We start from the raw sequence: 19,323 nt of genomic DNA, 5'->3' as shown, positions 1-19,323 counted from the left end.
GCGCCTTCGTCCCAGAGATAACCTGGAACGAGGTGAAAGCCAGGCGGGTACAAGCAGGCCCCTTGTGCAGCCGGAAGGGGAAACCCAGATGGCAAGTGGATCAGCCCCAGTCACCAGGGATAAACTCATGAAATTCATGACTAGTTTCAACGGTGAAATCAAGGATTTGATCAGTAAAAGCAAGGCTGGCCCAAGCAAGGGTCAGTCGGCAAAGAAGACTCCTCAGGTAGAGAGGAGGAAGCCAGTCAGAGACAGGCAGCCAACTCCACATCCAAAGGAGAAGGCAGCCGCAACACTTGACTGGTCCAAGATTCTCCTGCCCCAGAAGGGTCAGAGGAAACCCCGCCGGCAGGATCAACCGAGGGGTAACAAAAAATCTACTTCTGACGCTCGAGAAATAATCGAGCGTAGGAGAAGTCAGCATCTGTCTGAGTCAGCCTTTAGTTTGAGCTTTTTAGACAGCTTTTAAAATACATCTGCAAGGGATACTCAATCCATGCATGAGAGCCATGCAGGCGGTAATACTGTCCATTCAGGCCCTCAGATGATTGGGAATGCACCGTACGTACCCCCTATGGTCTACGGTCAGTATTCACCGCATTTCATGCAGCCGACCCTCTTTGGGGGTCAGGCGGCATACAATGTCCAACCTTTGGACTAGAAGCTCCGTCTGCTCAAACTTGGTGAATAGACTTCTGCGTTCACCAAGGAGATAACCGAGGCGGCACAGTCGACCAAGGTTAAAAATGTGTTGGTAGGTGCCTATGACGGTACCACTAACCCGGAAGACCACCTCATGGCCTACTCCAACCTCATGCATATGCGGGGGTTGGAAGACGCTATGTGGTGTCGGAGCTTCCCAGCTACATTAAAGGGCATCGCCCAACAATGGTTTGGAAACCTGCCCGCCGGATGCATTGACAGTTTCAGGAAACTTGGCTTCCTGTTTGCCTCCAACTTCTCGATGAACATCCATGCCAGGAAGACAAGTCTTGACTTGAGGACCATCCGGTAGGGAGAGAGAGAAGGACTCCGCTTCTATGTTAAGCGGTTCAACCCGGTGAGAATCCAGATCCAAGGGCTGTCTGACGAGGTAACCTATGCAGACTTCTTCAAGGGTCTGAAGGACGGGTCGACCTTTAATTTCGACCTTGTCCGAAAGAGGGTTTTCACCCTTCAAGTGGCATTGATAGGGGCGGAGAGTTTTGTCCAAGCTACCGATCTCTTCTTGTCCGGTCATCAGTGGGACTCCAAGAAGTCTGATAAGCAAAAAGAGAGTCGGTCTGCTCAGCCGGCTCAGAAATCTGAAGAGAGAAAAAAGAGAAAAGAAGTTTGGGCGGTTGATGAGCCTGATCAGCCGTCTAAAAAGAAAAAGAAAGAATTCAAGCCGTATGTCTCACTGTATGAATTCAGTAAAGACTGCTACACCATCTTTAAAGAGCTGAAGGACCGGTTGAACATTGAGAACCTGAATCCAATGAAGATTTCGTTCAGTCACGGAACAAGAATAAATTTTGTCACTTCCATGAGGAAGTAGGCCATGACACCAACGACTACTATAGCCTCAAGCGGACGATGGACTGTCCGGCAGACAAGGTCTTGCTGAAGTCCTATGTTTTGAAGTCCAAAGCGGCTTCTAAGACGAATCCGAGGCAGTCGTCTAAGACTGTCCAGCCTACTAGTAGCTTGGACACCGACAAGGATCCGATCTACACTATAGCAGGAGGATTCGCATGCAGATGCCAGACCATCCGGGGCACCAAGGATCATCTGAAGAAGATGATTCACTCAGTTGATGATGGACAGGTGTTTACTAGTGGAACATTCCCAAATGTCCTCATCACATAGAAGGATCGTTACAAAGTCTGCCGACCGCATGACGACCCAGTCGTCATTGAATGTAAGGTCGCCAACCAGCTGGTTGGCCGAATCCTTATAGACACTGGTAGCTCCTCTGATCTCATCAGCTACATGTGTCTGTCCAAGCTTAGCTACAAGCTGGACAACCTGTGCGACGTCTCCCATCCACTAATTGGCTTTGGTGGAGGGGTCGTGCACCCAATCGGACAAATTGATCTACCCATTCGGCTAGGGCAGAAGGGAAAAGGATAACATATGATCGTCCGGTTCCTGGTTGTAAAAGAGCTGCCGCCTACAACATTATTCTTGGCCGGCCCACTCTGAACGAGTGCTAGGCCATCATCATCCCAGCTCTCATGCTTCTCAAGTATGGAAAGGATGATGGCTCTGTTGGCTCCCTCAACAGGGATTAGAAGACGGCCAGGGAGTGTTACCTCTCAGATGTCAAACCAACGACTACTTTAGCCGGACAACCAAAGGAGCCAATAGACCTTGACAATGTCAAGGATCCTGATTCACCCCCTCCAGTAGCTGCAAAGAAAAGAAAAATTGATCAGCCGGTGGAGGTGAAGAAGGAGAAGAAATAGCAATCACTGACCGGGGAACGATCAGACGATCTCCGTCCCTAGTCGGCTGGTGAGCACATTGATATTCCTCTGGAAGACAACCGTCCAGAACGAACTGTTAAGGTGGGGACGGCTATCTTCGAAAGGTTGGGTGTAGACTTGCACTTCCTGCTCAAAGAATTCAAAGACATCTTTGCCTTTGAAGTGGAAGAGATGCTAGGCATCAACCCGGATCCTGCTGTCCACAAACTCGCCGTGGATCCAAAAAAGAAGCCCATCCGGCAAAAGAAGAGAAATCATGGCGGGGAGAGAAGTCAGGCGGCAGCTGCCGAGGTTAAAAAACTGTTAGACACTGGGTTCATTCGGCCATGTAACTTCCCTGATTGGGTTGCGAACGTGGTGCTTGTAAAGAAGCCGAATGGTACTTGGCGCATGTGTGTCGACTACACTGACTTGAACAAGGGATGTCCAAAGGATAGTTACCCGCTTCCAAAGATCGACAAGCTGGTCGACTCTACAGCCAGGCATGCCTTGATGAGTTTTATGGATGCCTACTCCGGCTTCTACCAAATACCCCTGTGGAAAAAAGATCAAGAGAAGACGGCCTTTGTCACTGCTCAGGGGTTATTCTTTTATACGGTGATTCCATTTGGCTTGAAGAATGCGCTGGCTACTTTCCAACGGATGATTAATACAGTCTTCATTAATCAGATTGGGCGGAATGTAGAGGCGTATATTGATGACATGATAGTCAAATCCAAGCTGTAGACGGATCACCTTGCTAATCTCTGAGAAACCTTCACCACACTCAGGCGGCATAATGTCATGTTAAATCCAAAAAATGTGTTTTTGGTGTTGAGTCTGGGAAGTTTCTCGGATTCCTGATTGATCAAAGGGGGATAGAGGCTATCCCTGAGAAGATACAAGCGGTGATTGACATGAAGTCACCCCGCACTGTCAAGGAAGCTCAAAGGCTTACCGGTTGTCTGGCTGCGCTTGGGAGATTCCTCGGCCGGTCAGGTGACAAGTGCCTTTATTTCTTCCAAGCAATCAGGAAGAAGACTAGATTTGAATGGGGAGATGATGTTGAGGAGGCCTTTCAAAAGTTGAAAGAACATTTACACTCCTTGCCAACGCTTGTTAGCCCTCTGCCAAAGGAGACGCTTTACATGTACCTAGCCGTCTCAGATCATGCCCTTAGTGTCGTTCTCCTTGCTTAGAGAGACGGTATTCAGCTCCCGGTCTATTTCATTAGCCATGTACTCAGAAATGTTGAACTCTGGTACCCCATGGTTGAAAAATTTGGCGTTGCCCTTTACATGGCTGCCAAGAAGTTGAAACCATACTTCTTGGCACATCCGGTGGTAATCTATACAGATCTACCCCTCAAGCGGCTAATGACAACCGTAGAGTCATCCGGTAGAATACTCAAATGGGCTATTAAAATGCAGTCTCTTGAAATCACCTACGAACCAAGAAAGGTAGTAAAGGGTCAGGCGTTTGTCGACTTCATTGTTGAAATGACAAGGCCGGTTTCCCCGGACAACCTTGATCAGGTTTGGAAGGTACATGTAGACGGGAGCTCTACTATGAACGGCTGTGGTGCAGGTATAATATGTCAGTCTCCTGAAGGAGACAAATATGGATATGCATTACGGTTCAAGTTCCAAGCCTCAAACAATGAGGCGGAATATGAAGCCCTACTAGCCGGCATTCGCATGTGCAAGGCGGCGGGGGCAATAAAAATTGACGCTTGCTTTGACTCTCAGTTGGTCGTTAGCTAATACCATGGTGAGTATGAAGCCACCCATCCGGCCATGATCAAATATTTACAGGCGGTCAAAGCTGAAGTTGGGACACTTGAAAAATTTCATCTAAGTCAAGTGCCCAGATATGAAAACAACCAAGCGGATGCTCTGTCAAAATTAGCATCCTCCGCCTCCTGTGATACTCCTCGGTCAGTCTTCTAGGAAGTTATGGAAAAACGAAGCATATCTGATGATGAGCCCATTGGAGTACTGGACCGAAGCTCTACCTGGATGGATGGCTTTCGGGCTTATCTAAAAGACGGCATGCTCCCTGGTTCACCCCAGGAGGCAGCTGTACTAAAGAAGCGTGCTGCGAACTTCGAGATAAGAGAAGGAGAGCTCTTCAAAGCGGGGTTTTTGAAGCCTCTTTTGAAGTGTGTTACCTTAGAAAAGGGAAAGAAGTTCTCGAAGAATTGCATGTGGGATACTGCGCCTCTCATGCAGGCGGCAGATCTTTAGCCGTCAGAGCCAGACGACACTATTTCTGGCCCACTCTTGAGTCAGATGCCATGGAGGTTTTTAAAAAATGTGACAAGTGTCAAAGGTTTGGCAAGCTAATCCATCCGCCGGCTACTGATTTAACGACAATCCACAGCCCGGTCCCATTTGCTAAATGAGGCATGGACATTCTGGGTCCTTATATGCCTGCACTAGGCGGAAAGCGCTATATTCTGGTGGCTGTGGATTATTCACCAAGTGGGTGGAAGCAGAGGCGGTCAAGGGCATCAAGACAAAGGATGTCATCTCCTTCATTTGGAAGAACATTATCACCTGGTATGGGGTACCTATGTCTATGGTGTTTGATAATAGACCTCAATTTGAGACGCCTCAGCTTAAAACTTAGTTGGGAGATAAAGGGATCTCACATTGCTTTGCATCAGTCGGCCGACCCCAAGCAAACGGCCAAGTTGAAGACTTCAACAAACTCATCTCAGACGGTGTCAAAAAGAAAATTGTAAGAGTCGGTGGCCGCTTATGGGCAGAAGAGTTAATTCATGTCCTATGGCCCATCCGGACAACTGAAAAAGGGGCAACCAGTGAAACCCCGTTTCTCATGGTTTGCGGTGCTGAAGCCGTCTTTCCCATTGAGCATTATGAGACGACTCTACGAGTCATGCTATACGATGAAAAAGTAAACTGGGAAGCCATGCGGCTTGCATTGGAGTCACTCCCGAAGCGCAGGGGCAATGCTGCCTTGCGTCATGAGATTTACCATCGAGAATGACTCGTTCCTGTAATAAGAGAGTGCACAAACGTCCCTTGAAAGTCGGGGACTTTGTGTTACGAAAAATGGAGGCAACCGGTAGGGCCAATGAGCAAGGAAAGCTAACTCCTAATTGGGAAGGCCCCTACCGGATATATGAGGAAGTAAGAAACGACACCTACCGCCTGGAAATTCCAGACAGCAGGCGGCTGCCCATAACTTGGAATGTAGACAATTTGAAAAAGTACTACTTCTTAGACTTGTAAATTTTATCAATGAAAAAAAATTGCTTTTTAAATTGTGTAATTATCTCGTATATATACATGCGCAATAATAAAACTACCGTCTGTTCAAAAAACAGACGGTCCATTGAATAAATTAAGCTAAGTTAAAAACTTAGTGGCTAAATCGATATTTAAATTGAGGCCAATGGCCGGATGCAAATTTATAAATTCGTTTGCTCCAACATGAGTATGGCGTCCGGCGACACCCCTCCGGGTGTTATCGTCTTAGAGGGAATTCTATCGTTTGCTCTACAAGCATATACAGACGGTAAAGATTGAACGACCTAATAGGTTAACTCATAGTTGTCTGACCTAAATAGTCTAAAGAATGATTAAGTTTAAAACCGGATGTCAAAAGACACCAGCCGGTTGATAACCGAAGTTCTGAGTTAACCTATTCGACGAAATTGTACAAGTCTCCCCAATAGGGCAGTGGGACAAGTGCAATGGATTGCGGGTACCTCAGACGGCCTATAAGTTATCTAAAGACCATCTGTAAGGCTGACTATTTGTCCCCTACTTCATTAACTGCCAGGCCACAATATACCACTTGCATTATCACAAGACAATTTAATCAAATTGTGAATACCCCCAGACGGAGGATTCTGGCTACAGTCTAGCTGATTCCCCGGCTGGGTGAGACGACTATATATTGGTCATGTGGACAACTGTGTACTTGGTTTGGGGCAATCACTACTGTGAGTGATTGACTTAAGAACTTTTCATACTCCTTAAGGTATCAAACCTTCCCAAGTCAATCAATCAAAGTATCGAAACCAACCACACAGCCGCTAGGGGCAAGAGTAGCCGGTGTACAGACTGCCGCATGCTTTTAATAAGATAGGGAAACTCAGACATACATAGACAAATTTAAAGAGCAAAATTTAAAATAATCAAAACTACAAAGCAAATCAACCTAGTAGGTATTTTTATATATAAACCCGGCCACTAAGAGCCGGGGAGAATTGTCTAACCGGAAAACCATTCGGTGGAAAATTTAAAAATTGTTGATTCACATCCAAATACTCGGCACGTAGGCCAGAAAAAACTAAAGGTTGGCATACTACCGCTGAAAGTTAAGGCTGAGGCAGGGCCGCTTGGTCCTCCTTCTTGGGATCCTCCCCATTTGATTGGAGATCAATTGCTTCTCCTTTTTTGGGAAGCTCCTTGGCAGGCTCCTCAAGCTCAGTGTTTGCCCAGGATTCAAAGGACTCAGGCTTCGGCTCTCCTTTCTCTCTCCTATACACAATGTCCTCGGCGTATTGGAAAGCTAGAACCTAAATGCCATAATCCTTTTTTGGGTAGAGCGCATTGCAGGCAATCTTCATCCGGGTGTCGGAGTCCTCTTCATTCTCAACAATCAAGCGCTCTTTTTACCTCCTCTCTCTTCCGGGCGTATGGCCGCTTGAGTCTATCAACCCTGAGCATAGCCTGCAGACACAAACGGTGTGAATCATACGAGATATATTATACTTGTTTCCAAAAAGGAGAAATCAGTTGTACCTCAGAAAGGAGTGCAGTGATCCGTTCAACATTGAACGTCTCGATGTCTGAGATGGCATCCTTCTCCTTCTTGCGGACGACCGCCAGCATGGACTTAGCATGCGCCTGCACGTCCGGCCATTGGGGGGATTGATCTGCACCATATGTGTAAGGGGGTGAGTGAGCTATATTGGCGGTACCAGCTTGAAGCCGACTGTCTGATGAAGAGGTCTGTTGAGAGTGAGATTTCACTCACAAGGGCCATCCCAGCTCAGGCGGAGATTCTAAAGGATTGTATATACCTTCAAAAGCTTGTGGGTCTGCACCACCCACAAGCGCAGAGAGGCCGGATGGGACCATGTCGAAGCCCAATCTGAAGCCTCCAACGATAACATCCTCCCCCCGATGCGCAGGCGGTATTTCCCAGAAGAGCCTTCTAGGCCCGTCTTACCTGAAGCTGCCTTGGCCGAATTTGCAGGCTTAATTGGAGTAGAGGTGGTGTCATCCTATCCCTATTTGAAAAGGTTCTTGGTGCAGGACCTAGGAGCCTCTCCATCCTGCAAGCAAAGATGTGTTAAGCATACAACCGGCAATACCTGTTTGAAAATCAAGTCAGCAAGCTAGACGGTTCTTTACCTTAGCCTTTAGCTTGGCCTCTTTAGCCTCCGCCAGGTCCTTCTGGATTTGGGCAGAAGATTGTTTGGGGGTTTTCTTCTCTGCGACCATTTTCAAAGCTTTTTCTGCAAAAATAATAAACAAACACTTAGTACAAAATCATAATTAGTTAACAGAGTAATAGTACAAGCGGCATTCCGGCGGATATGTAGCAAAAATACACTTTGGAAACATCGTGCTTAGCCCGTAGGCGGACAAGAACGCCTCGTCTCTAAACCATGCGCACATGGAAATCCAGTTATTGGGAACCTAATTACCTCCCCGATTGAGAGAGTCTCTGGCTGGAGCTTAAAGAACTTGGTTTCCATAATCTCGTCATAATCATCCCTTGAGATCCGGGGAAGGGCGCATTTGCGATCCAGAAGGTCAGGCTTTTTATTATACCAGTGGAACTCTCGGTTTTCACGATGGGTGGGGGTAGACAGCAAATAGAAACGATATTTCCAGCCGTCATATTTGGACACCTTGTCCAAGGTCATCTGATATTGAGGGAGGGTGGTCAATGTGTACCACGCTTTCCACCCGCATGGGTTCCGACTGAGATAGTGCATATGAGCAAACGCCTCCAAGCCAGGGTTCAAATTCTACATTTCGCAGGCGGCAACATACCCAAGAATGTTAGCCCATAAGTTTGGGGATAACTGCCAAATGCCCAGGCCATAACCCCTAAGTATGGCCTTTATAGCATCGTGAAGCGAAAACCGGAGACCAGCCAGGAACGTCGCCTCGTAACATCCAAAATACGCATTGGCGTTCTCCTGGTCATCCTTCCATGAGATGGTGCCAAGCTCAGGAAGCACCTGGATGGTGTATCCTTCTCCCAGAGGCCGCTTTTGTACAAAGCTTTTAATTACTTTTAGCATGATCCTCCTATCCTTAGCAGAGATATGGATTTTAAAGGGATCATCCTTGGCCTCCCATTTTTTCCTCTCTTCAGCCTCACTATCCTCAAGCGAGGAAAAAGGGACATCGCTATCATCCTCAGAGCTAGACCCCAAGGCGGAGCACTCCCCGTCTCCTTCTTGGGAGACCTCCTCGCCGGCTGACCCCGAGCCTAATCCAGACTCTTCCCCGTCTCTGTCTTCGGGGCCAGCCTCACCTAGTTCCATTTGGGAGACGGCTTCCTCACCATCTCTACCCTCAACTTCATCCAAGATTGTATCACTTGGGGTTCTAGGGATCCTAGACGGGGAATATTTCCCGGAATCTTCACTCCTCTCTGATCCCTCAACCGGGGTTATTTCACTGGACGACACTTCCAGTGTACCGTCTCTTCGACGCCGTCTGGTGGCTGTTTGTTTAATTCTATCCATCGTGTCCTGCACAGACACATAGATGGTCGGTTGGGGAGTACAAAATTGCTCCATGCACCCAGAGCCAACACTCCCAGTCCTAGACTCAGCCGTACTAGGAGACCGGCTGACTACTGACCTAGGTCGTACCGTGTGTGTTGGTGATGAGTCCATTTATTGAATGAAATGATACAAATGTAAAGAATGAGCAGAATGGGGTAGAGGCGATACCTTTGTCTCTAAAAAGAGGGGCAAGCGATGATGATCGGCTGAGAAGTGCTGTTGAAGACGACCTTGCTTGTGTGGGGCACAGGCGATTGTCAAACCGACAGGGGCAGGCGGAAAAGAAGAAAAGTTTGTGTTCACACAGACGGAAGTATGACACTCTCTCTCTAAAAGGTTTTGGAAACGTCCAAAATAAGGGGTTGTAAATTGTGTATTTATAGAGGGGTAAAAGCAGGGGTAATCTTGTAATTTTCCCCGGAATGTGAAAAGTGAAACTTTCACAGTAAAAAAAAAAAAAAAATAGGTGGCTAAGTGACATGTGTCACAGATGCCACATGACATGCCACGTGACACGCCACGTTACATCTGTAAGGGGCAAATGTTTTGGGTAATTTTACCCAAGCCACATGAGCCAACCAGATCATGAAACGTGTCATACCCCGATTGCTCCAAATTGGACCAATCTCCATTTGAAACTTGTCACTCTCATAATTTGGGAGAAAAAGGCGGCCTTCAAGGGCCCAAATCCCGAGAAAGCCGTAATTCGGTGTAGCCCAACAAGATTAGGTCAGAATGACCTAATCAGGAGCACATTTTCCGATGACCCTATAAATAGGGAGATTTCCCCATTTGGGGGGGCACCTACAATTTATTACAGCTTACCCTACATTCTATTGCATCAGAGAAACACCTGATCTCGGAATCCTAGAAGATCTCACCTAAATTTTTGCACCTTTTTCCTACTCTTCATTCAAGTACTAACTTGATCGTCGGAGGCGGAGCTCCTACCACCCGGAGTCTCCGCTGTTTTGCTGGTTTAGGCACAGTTGGATCAATCTCTGAGTTGTAACGCTCCCGAGGGACAAAAACACCCAAAACAGGAATGGTCCCATGAAGTTAATGCCCCATGCATCAAAAACTTCCAACTCGAGGATGGGTTGTTGAGGCATCTCATTCCTCTTTGAAATGTTTCCGGTCCTTTGGCATCTATCACAAGACTTTATGAAACCCCAAGTATCTTTAAAAAGATGCGGCCACCATAAAACACTTTGGAGAATCTTTGAAGCGGTTTTGGAAAATCCCATTTGACTACCACTAGGATACGAGTGGCACATCTTCAAGACATTCGGCACTTCTTCACTTGGAATGCAACGACGGAGCAAGCAATCAACTCCTCTCTTATACAAAATTGGTTCATCCCACAAATAGTGTCAAGCTTCTTTCTTGTGCTTCTTTATTTGATTCTTTGAAAATGAAGGTGGAAACTCCCCACATGCTAGAAAATTAACCAAATCAGCAAACCAAGGGAGTTCCTTCACATTAATAGAATATAAAAAACCATCAAGCATTCTATCTTCTATAGGGGAACCATCATCTTGGACTTGGAAGTCCTCAAGACGAGAGAGGTGATCCGCCACAACATTCTCTACCCCTTTCTTGTCTCTAACCTTAATATCAAAGGTTTGAAGTTCAAGCACCCACCGAAGCAATCTAGGCTTTGATTCCTTCTTAGCAAATAGATATTTGGGAGCCACATGATTCGTGAAAACATTGGTCTTGGAACCCAACAAATAACTACGGAATTTCTCAAAAACATGCACAATTGCCAAAAACTCCTTTTCCGTTGTTGTGTAGTTTCGTTGAGCTCTATTGAGGGTTTTTGAATTATAATAGATGACATAGAGCTTATTATCAAATTTTTTACCCAAAACGCCTCCAATAGCCATATCACTAGCGTCACACATAAATTCAAAAGGTAAATCCCATCTCGGGACTTGGACTATGGGAGTGGAAGTAAAAGCTTTCTTCAGTTTGTTGAATGCTTCCAAGCATCTATCATCAAACATGAACTCAACATCCTTTTGAAGAAGATCATTGAGGGGATTATCAATTAGAGAGAGATCCTCGATGAATCTCCTATAAAACCGGGCATGCCCAAAAAAAGATCTCACACCTTTTACATTGACCGGAGGTGGTAGCTTCTCAATGACTCCAATCTTCGCTTGATCCACCTATATTCCTTTGTGGGAGATCTTATGACCAAGGATAATGCCTTCCTCAAACATAAAGTGACATTTATCCCAATTAAAGACTAGATTCACTTTCTCACACCGAGCCAAACACTTTTCAAGGTTCTCAAGGCAAGCCTCAAATGAAACACCTCCTGCCGAAAAATCATCCATGAACACTTCCATTTCCTCTCCCAACATATCTCCAAATATGCTCATCATACACCGTTGGAAGGTGGCGGGGGCGTTGCAAAGCCCAAATGGAATTCTCCTATAAGCAAAGGTTCCATATGAGCAAGTAAAAGTTGTTTTCTCTTGGTCATCCGGGTGAATAGGAATTTGAAAGAATTCGGAATAACCATCAAGAGAACAATAATACTTATCCCTTGTTAGTCTTTCAAGCATTTGATCAATAAAGGGAAGGGGAAAATGATCCTTTTTGGTGGATGTGTTTAGACGTCGATAATCTATACAAATCCTCCATCCCGTGACCATCCTTGTAGGAATGAGGTTACCTTTCTCATTCTCCACAACGGTCATGCCTCCTTTATTTGGGACAACGTGGACCGGGGAAACCCACCTTGAGCTAGAGATGGGGAATATGATTCCCGCATCCAATAACTTGGTGATTTCTTTCTTAACTACTTCCCCCATTTGAGGGGGAAGTTTTCGTTATCTTTCAATGCTTGGTGAGGCATTATCCTCAAGAGTGATGTGGTGCATGCATAAAGCGAAACTAATACCCTTGAGGTCATCAATAGTATAGCCTAAAACACCTTGGTGCTTTCTCAACACACCACACAACTTTTGAGCTTGGCTCTCACTCAAGGAGGAGCTAACAATCACGGAAAAAGTTGAGTTAGGGCCTAAGAAATCATACCTAAGGTGTGAAGGAAGAGGTTTGAGCTCAACCATGTGGACACCTTAACCTTCTTTTGTTGTAGCCACTTGCAATGTTTCTTGGCTAGTGATGTTCATGCACATTTGCTCATTCACATCTTCAAGGCTTCCATTGAGCAAATCTTCATACCAAACCATCTCTTTGCTAGAAACACCTATCTTTTCTTTATTCAACAAAACATTCTCAAGAGCATCATTAGAGGTGAGCAATTGGTCATGCATATAAGACACAACATGATCAACATAGTCAATCATCATACAATTCTCCAAGGAAGAATTTGGATACTTCATGCTATCATTCAAGTAATATTCAATCACCTCATCTCTTACTTTAAGTGAAATTTTAGCACTCTTGACATCGATCATAGCACCCGAGGTAGCAAGAAAGGGTCTACCAATAATGATAGGAATGCTAGCATCTTCATCCATTTCAAGAACCACAAAATCCACCGAAATAACAAATTTTCCAACCGTCAAAGGGACATCCTCTACCTTACCCTTTGGAAACTTGATTGACCTATCGGCAATTGCAAAGTAATGTTGGTAGGCAAGAGCTCCCCTATTTCAAGTCTTTGGTACACCGAATATGGCATAAGGCTAACACTAGCTCCTAGGTCACATAAGGCATTATCTATTTGCATTTTGTAAATAGCACAAGGGATGGAAAAGTTTCCGTGATCTTTTAGCTTAGGTGGCATCTTGTTCATTATGATTGCACTACAATTCTCGGTCAAGTTCACCGTCTCCAAAACATCGCAAGTCCTCTTACCACTTAAAATGTATTTAAGGAATTTTTCATAATTCGGCATTTGGGTGACAATATCGGTAAATGGTAGAGAAAGATGAAGTTGTTTGAGCATGTCATTAAATCTTCCAAATTGTTCATTCAACTTGTGTCTCATGAATCTTTGTGGATAAGGAAGCTTGGGTTTCACAACTTCTCTCTCTTCCTTCACCTCCTTAGGTGGCTCTACCATTACTTCACTCAAGGATGCACCATCTACCTCAGCATTATTTTGAAAATTTCCCCTATTTTGATTGTTCCAATTACCTCTACTTTGATTTTTACCATAACCTTGATTATGGTTCTCATAATTTTGTTTATGATTACCATAATTTTGGTTTTGATTTTGGCCACTACAACCTTGGTTGTTATAGTTACCTCGAAAACCTTGGTTCCTATAACCCCCTCCTTGGTTATAGTTTTAAAAATTTCCGGTTATTTTAATTCCTATTCCATTGACCCCTTTGATTCTCAAACCTTGAATCATTATTATTTGAGACATAGTTCACATGCTCATTCACATTGCCATCTTAATCATCACAAACATCCATACATGCATGAGGGCAATTAGAAGCATCATGATCATACGATCCACAAACATCACAAATTAAGGAACCATTAGGCATGTTACTAGAAGAGGGAGAAGGTTGAGAATTTGAAGACATACCTCTCCCCTTAGATTGGGAGGAAAGATTCGAAACTTGGGAGGTAGCACTTTCCAACTTTGCCTTGATAGCGGACATTTCCTTCCACAAGTTTGTCATTTGTGAAGACAAGTTGTTTATGGCATTAAGATGATCAATAGAGTACACCGAAGAAATACTCTTAGTAGTTGACTCCCTTTCACCATTTTTCCAATCTCTATAGTACCTCACTACGTCTTCAATTATGTCTACCACTTCCTCGTCCGTTTTATTCATAATTGGACCTCCGGCTCCTCCATCAAGACACGACTTTCCTTGAGGACTTAAGCCACCATAGAATATTTGAATAATTTGGTAAGTAGGAATTCCGTGGTGAGGACATTCTCTTTGATACTCCTTGTACCTCTCCAATGCGTCATAGAGGCTTTTACTAGACTTTTGCTTGAAACCTTGAATCAAAGCTCTAGCCTCCGCCGTTTTCTTTTGTGGGTAGAAACGGGATAGAAATTCCTTGGTCACTTCGTCCCATGTCCTTAGAGAATTGGGTTTGACATCCTTGTCTAATCATTCCAAGGAACACCCTATAAGAGAAAAAGGAGAAAAGCTTGAGGCGGATGAATTCTTGGGAAATTCCATTAACTTTGATAATGTTGCAATACTTTTCGATCTCTTTGAGATGGTTTAGCGGGCTTTCATGTTTAGCCCCACTAAATTGTCCCCTCTCTATTAAGTGATCATTTCCGGCCTTATTTCGAAGTCATTGGCCGGTGTTGTAGGTGAAGCAATCCCACTTTCAAACCTATATGCACCTAGAATACCTAATACCTTCAACGCTACCCTGGGATTTTCTCCCATCCTTGCTTGTTCTTCTTGTTATGCCTCCTCTTCACTTGGAGGGCTAGAACTCAAAGGATGTCTAGCAAATCTTATCCTTGCAATTGTCCTCTAAATTTCCGAATCAAGTGGCACTAGTGAACGACCACGTGCTCTACACATACAATCTCAAAATAAACAATTAGTTGCACGGCTACAAATTAAAAATGAAGTAGACTCGACAACTATAGCAAAGCACCAATATCACTCCCCGACAACGGCGGCATTTTGATTTGGGGGTAAACTAGGTTGTTGAAATCTAAAGCACCACCAATCAAACAATTAAGAAATTCAAACTTATTCCTAGTATAGGACAAGTCCGAGTCGAACCACGAGGAATGAGAGGGAGAATGCTATAGCCTATGGTCAAGCTACTTCGAAGAATAGGAGGTGAATTGAGTTGTAACTAAGGTTTCAATCAACTAATCAAGTCAAGAAATCAATATGCTAAACACTAGGGATTAAGGTTCCACATGCAAGCTCAATGATCATGCTAATCGATGAATAACTCAATTTATTCAACTGTTTCAAAGGACAAACAATAGTTGCAATTAATAGAATTCAAGAGTTATCTCCTTTAAGTCAAGCTAGGGTTTACTAAGAATGACTTATAAGGAAAATCACAATCCAATTCAACCAATTAAAGCAATTTCAAATCAAGGGTTCATGTCATTGAAATTTTCTATGCAATCTAGATTAATCATCTAGGTTAATCATTCTTAATCAAATTAATCACATGCACAACTATGTTAACAAATTTAATTGCAACAATTCAATCAACCAAGAATCATCAACTAGCAAAAATCATCAATCAAGCATGCTTCCCCTTCTCCCTAGCTACTAATCTACTCACAAATCCTAATGGAATTGAAAAACAAAGCAAATTAAATCTCAAACATCATTATTTCAAGCTTAATAAAAAAGAAAATCAAATTCAACAAATTCTTAAACCAAAGATCAACAATCAAATCAAATATTCAAGAATTTAAGGAAAAATCAAGCAAAAGTAAATTCAAAGGAAGAAATTCTTACTAATTTTCATTGATTGATGATGAAATCCAAGCTCAAAGATGTAATTTGAAGTACAAAACAAGTAATCTAAAGTTTCTCTCTCTACTAAATCTGGAAATAAGTCTCAAGTACAAGTGATATCGTCATCCCCCTAAAACAGGTAAAGTCAAGGGGTATATATATAGTAAAACGAGCGTAGGGGCTCGGAGGAGGGCTGTGCACACGCACCACAGGCTCGTGCGCACGCACGCACAGGGGATCCTGTGCGCGCGCACTCCTGCTGTGGTGTTGTGGCGTGCATAGCTCCTCTTGCTTGCTCGTAGATCCTTGTGCAAAGTTTTGCTCCTAGCACTCTCGTGCATCTCTATCGTCGGTGCTCTTGTGATGATGCCCGCGAGGAGGGCAGCCCTTGATCTTCAAATATTTGCGTGTTCATGACCTAGAATCAATGAGAGCGCAATCGTGAGAGTGCGGAAAATACAACTTTGAAACTTCACCTACAAAAATTCAAGTAAAAATAAGGGAGAAAGAAAAATGAATAGAAACTAAACTAAATTAGCTAATTAAGAACAAAAATCATTAAAAACTAATATAGAAAAAGGAATTAAAAGCTACTCTATTGAGTGCCATAAATGACGCTCATCAATATGATCGTCTGATTTCTGGTGGTTGAAGAGCTGACCGCCTATAACATTATTCTAGGCCGACCCACTCTGAACGAGTGCAAGGCCGTCATCATCCTTGCTCTCTTGTTGCTAAAATATGAAAAGGATGATGGCTTTGTTGGCTCCTTGAACATGGATCAGAAGACGGCAAGGGAGTGTTACCTCTCTGACGTTAAACCAAAGGCTGAACCAGCTGGTCATGTAAAGGAGCCAATAGACCTTTACAATGTCAAGGACTCTGACCCAGCCCCACCAGCAACCGAAAAGAAATGAAAAGCTGACCGGCTGGTGGAGGTGAAGAAAGAGAAGAAATAGGAATCATTAACTGGGGAACGGTCAGATGAACTCCGTCCCCAGTCGGCTAGTGATCCTTTTCATATTCCTCTGGGCGACAGCGGTCCAGAGAGAACTGTTAAGGTAGGGATGGCTTCTTTTGAAAGGTTGGGTGCAAACTTGCACCTTCTAATAAAATAATTCAAAGACATTTTTTCCTTTGAAGTGGAAGAGATGCCAAGCATCAGTACGGATCTCGCTGTCCACAAACTCACCGTAGATCCCAAAAAGAATCCCATCCGGCAAAAGAAAAGAAATCATGACGCTGAGGGAAGTCAGGCGGCAGCTGCCGAGGTAAAAAAGGTGTTAGACGCTGGGTTCATTCGGCCATGTAACTTCCCTGGTTAGGTTGCAAACGTGGTGCTTGTAAAGAAGCAGAATGGTACCTGGCGCATGTGTGTAGATTACATTGACTTGAACAAGACATGTCCAAAGGACAATTACCCGCTTCCAAAGATAGACAGCCAGGTCGGCTCTACAGCCGGGCATGCCTTGATGAGTTTTATGGATGCTTGCTCAAGTTTCTACCAAATACCCCTATGGAAAAAAGATCAAGAGAAGACGACTTTCGTCACTGATCAGGGGTTATACTGTTATACTGTGATGTCGTTTGGCTTGAAGAATGCGCCGGCTACCTTCTAACTGATGATTAATACCGTCTTCATTAATCAGATTACGAGGAATGTAGAGGCGTACATTGATGACATGATAGCAAATCCAAGCTAAAGACGGATCACCTTGGTGATCTCCGAGAAACCTTCACCACCCTCAGGCGGCATAAGGTCTTATTAAATCCGAAGAAATGTGTTTTTGGTGTTGAGTCTGAGAAGTTTCTCGGATTCCTAATTGATCAAAGAGGGATAGAGGCTAACCCCGAAAAGATACAGGCGGTAATTGACATGAAGTCACCTCGCATTGTCAAGGAAGTTCAAAAGCTCACCAGTTGCCTGGCAGCATTAGGAAGATTTCTCAACCGGTCAGGTGATAAGTGTCTATATTTATTCCAAGCAATCAGGAAGAAGACAAGGTTTGAATGGGGAGATGATGCTGAGGCGGCCTTTCAAAAATCGAAAGAACACTTACACTCTTTGCTAAGGCTTGTTAGCCCTCTGCCTAAGGAGACGTTTTACATGTTATTAACCGTCTCTGATCATGCCCTCAGTGCCGTTCTCTTTGCTGAGAGAGACGGCATTCAGCTCCCGATCTATTTCATTAGCCATGTGCTCAGAAATGGTGAACTACGGTACCCCATGGTTGAAAAATTTGGCCTCACCCTTTTACATGGCTATTAAAAAGTTGAAACCTTACTTCTTAACACGTCCGGTCAAGGTCTACACAGATCAACCTCGCAAGCGGCCCATGACAACCTTGGAGTTATCCAGTATAATGCTCAAGTGGGATATTGAAATGCAAAGTCTTGAAATCATTTCCTGTAGACACCAAATTTTGATCCCCTATTTTTATACCTTTTTTTTTTTACTTTCAATCAACTAATAAATTGTAACACCCCCAAATCTCCCTCTACGGAAATACTAGTATAATACGTATAATTATACCGTAGAGATAGACTTAGGCGTATTACCGCCGCGTGATTACGCAAGGCTACTCAACTTACTAACAAAACAATACTTTGCAGCGGAAACTTCAAAACTCTCCTTTATTAATAATAACTATGAATAGAAACCAATGTTATGAGTACTCAAAAATAGATACAAAGACCACGATTCCTAACTTAGTGAAACCAAATCCCGGGATTCCAATGCATCAATTTATTCACTCCACCTGAAATAACACTGCTTACCATTACGGTAAACAGGGCGAACCAAAACAAATAAGAAGTACGAGTTAGCAAATATGCTAATTACGGTAAGTGCAAGATAATTAAATTTAATTTATTTGCAAACATGCTTTTGAAATCAATTCCAATAATTATTCCAATAATTCCAAACTCATGATTCAAAACCAATTCTCAATATTCAAATCCCAATAATCAATAAAACCAATTCCAATTATTTTAAAACCAATTAAACCAATTCCTCTCCCAAGTGTGCACACTCCCCAAGCTAGTCTCCTTATGTTACAAGGCTATTCTTGAGGAAAGACCCGGTCATACAAAGTCCAACGCCTTATCAAAATACCAAATCCGCATAGTGGGATTACTAACATGCTTATAAAGCATAAATAATAAATTTAATTCAATGATTAAATAAATCCTCTTTAAATCCAATAGCTCCAACTTTTAATAATAATAATTCAAACTCCCTTTTTTTTTTATAAATCCAACAAGCTTTCAAAATCAATCCTTTTTAAACATGAATAATAAATTAATTAATCAAAACATGTTATAAAAATCAATACTCTAATTTAATTATTAAAACCAATCTTTTAAACATAATTTTATTTCATAAACCATAATTCAAGTCAATTTAATTCAATCACCATCATTCAAACATGCTCATTCAAATCAATCACTTTCAAGGTATCTAGCCACCTAACGTACCTTGATCCTTGCTTAGCCAAAAACACTTCAAAAGAACTCTCAAGTAGCTTGATCAAAAACACCCAACAAATAAATATAACCTTAATTAATATAAGGTTAACAAATAATCACAACAATGAAATTAAAAACCCCCAACTATATGTACATGAACCTTTTAAATTAATTTTCATAAACATCATTAAAAATCTAATTTATATAATTAAAACTA

General features: G+C 43.3%; 1 non-coding gene across 1 annotated transcript; it reads left to right on the top strand.

The window, feature by feature from the left end:
- Positions 1-14,097: 14,097 nt before the first annotated feature.
- Positions 14,098-14,203, top strand: LOC145573392 (small nucleolar RNA R71). Its single transcript, XR_014097434.1, has one exon. It is a non-coding gene; the product is annotated as a small nucleolar RNA R71 (small nucleolar RNA).
- The last annotated feature ends 5,120 nt before the right edge of the window (positions 14,204-19,323 follow it).

This window comes from Chenopodium album, chromosome 12, assembly GCF_948465745.1.
Source record: "Chenopodium album chromosome 12, dcCheAlbu1.1, whole genome shotgun sequence".
In the NCBI taxonomy this organism is placed as follows: Eukaryota; Viridiplantae; Streptophyta; class Magnoliopsida; order Caryophyllales; family Amaranthaceae; genus Chenopodium; species Chenopodium album.
Note: the sequence above shows the minus strand (reverse complement) of the source record. Positions and strands in the feature narration are given on the sequence as shown.